This window comes from Nycticebus coucang, chromosome 20 (assembly GCF_027406575.1).
Source record: "Nycticebus coucang isolate mNycCou1 chromosome 20, mNycCou1.pri, whole genome shotgun sequence".
In the NCBI taxonomy this organism is placed as follows: Eukaryota; Metazoa; Chordata; class Mammalia; order Primates; family Lorisidae; genus Nycticebus; species Nycticebus coucang.
The window spans coordinates 26,796,966-26,799,632 of NC_069799.1; positions in this window are offsets into that span (position 1 = coordinate 26,796,966).

Here is a 2,667-nt window from a genome sequence, read left to right on the forward strand (position 1 = left end):
TAACTGGCTTATTGTACCCTCAATGAATCCCCAACAATAAAAAAAAAACAAAAAAACAAATGGTGCTGGGTAAACTGGCTGGCAACCTGTAAAAGATTGAAACTGGATCCGCACCTTTCACCATTAACTAAGATAGACTCTCATTGGATGAAAGATTAAAACTTAAGACATGAAACTATAAAAATACTTGAAGAAAGTGCAGGGAAAACTCTTGAAGGAATCAGTCTGGGTGAATATTTTATGAGGAGGACTCCCAGGCAATTGAAGCAGTATCAAAAATACACGATGGAAAACTGATCAAACTAAAAAGCTTCTGCTCATCCAAGAACATAGTAAGTAAAGTATGCAGACAGCCCTCAGAATGGGAGGAAATATTTGCAGGTTATACCTCTGATATAGTCTAATAACCAGAATCCACCGAGAACTCAAATGTATTAGCAAGAAAAGAACACGTGACCCCATCTCAGGGTTGCCAAGGGAGTTGAAGAGAAACTTCTCTAAAGAAGACAGACTCACAATCTACAAACACATGAAAAAAAGCTCATCTTCCTTAATCATCAGAGAAATGCAAATCGAAACTACTTTGACATATCACCTACCCCCCGTAAAAGTATCCCACATAACAAAATCCAAAAATCAGAGATTTTGGCGTGGATGTGGAGAAAAGGGCACACTTCTACACTGCTCGTGGGAATGCACACTAATACGTTCCTTCTGGAGGGATGTTTGGAGAATACTTAGAGACCTAAAAATAGACCAGCCATTAGATTATTCAATTCCTTTACTAGGTTTATGCCCAGAAGACCAAAAGTTACAATATAACAAAGACATATGTACCAGAATTTTTATTGCAGCCCAATTCATAATTGCTAAGTCATGGAAGAAGCCCAAGTGTCCATCGACCCACGAATGGACTTGCAAATTATGGTACATGTATACCATGGAATATTATGCAGCCTTAAAGAAAGATGGAGACTTTACCTCTTTCATGTTTATGTGGATGGAGCTGGAACATATTCTTCTCAGCAAGGTATCTCAGGAATGGAAGAAAATGTATCCAATGTAATGAGCTCTACTATTAAGCTAAATTATGGCTTTCACATGAAAGCTATAACCCAACTATAGCACAAGACTATGGGAAAAGGGCCAAGGAAGGGGAATGGAGGGGGGAGGTATTGGTGGAGGGAGGGTAATGAAGTGGGGCCACATCTACAGTGCATCTTAGAACGGGTACAGGTGAAACTTATTAAATGCAGAATACAAATGCCTACATACAGTAACTAAGAAAATGCCATGAAGGCTACGTTGAACAGTTTGATGAGAATATGTTTCAGATTGTATATAAAACCTGCACATTGTACCCCTTGATTTCACTCATGTACACAGCTATGATTTAACAATAAAAATAAATTAACAAAAAAAATTTCAAAACTGCTGATGCTGGCGTAGATGTGAAGAGAAGGGAACACTTTTACACTGCTGGTGGGAAGGCAAACTAGTACAACCTTTCTGGAAGGAAGTATGGAGAAACCACAAAGCACTCAAGCTAGACCTCCCATTTGATCCTGCAATCCCATTACTGGGTATCTACCCAGAAGAAAAAAAAATTCTTTTATCATAAGGGCATTTGTACTAGACTGTTTATTGCAGCTCAATTTACCATTGCAAAAATGTGGAAGCAGCCTAAATGCCCACCAACCCAGGAATGGATTAACAAGCTGTGGTATATATATACCATGAATACTATTCAGCCATTAAAATAAATGGAGACTTTAGAACCTTTGTATTAACCTGGATGGAAGTGGAAGACATTATTCTTAGTAAAGCATCACAAGAATGGAGAAGCATGACCCTATGTACTCAATTTTGATATGAGGACAATTAATGACAATTAAGGTCACTGTGGAGTGGGGAGGGGAGAGCATAGAGAGAAAGAAGGAGGGAGGGGTGGGGAAAGAAAGAGCAGAGAGAGGGAAGGCAGGAGGCGGGTTGAGCCTTGGTGTGTGCCACACCTTTTGGGGGCAAGACACGATTGCAAGAGGGACTTTGCCTAACAAATGCAATCAGGGTAACCTGTTTTATTGTACCCTCAATGAATCCCCACCAATTAAAAAATAAATAAAATAAAATAAAATAAACTAGATAAACAAGGAGCTAACTCCTGACACAATTAAAAGGGTCCAAGTGATAAGAGTGATTTATGACTATTAAGAAATGAGTGTAATTGTGATGGATGTGTTTCTTAGTTCAACGTAAGCATTTCACATTTCATATGAAAGAAGTACCCTGAACCCCATAAATGTGTTAATATACAAAGTTATGATTTAATAAAAAATAATTTTTAAAAAAGAGTAAGTTATGAGAAGGCTGTAATTCATTTTCTCTGTAACTGAACTGTATCAAAATAAAACATTAAAGTATGACTCCTGGAGGAGAATGTAGGAAGGAGAGAAAATGTGGGGAAAAGATACATCCCCAAGGCCTTCCCTGCTTCTAACCTGAGTGGTTTTCGTAATAGAGATGGATTTGGCAGAGAAGGACAAGCCTAAAAAAGATGCAGGAGAGACCTGATAAAGATTCTTTGTGAACTGTTTGAAAATCCTATTTGATACCCATGTCACAATGTCAAACACACAGTAAAATATGTAGGAGAGTGTCTTCACATCA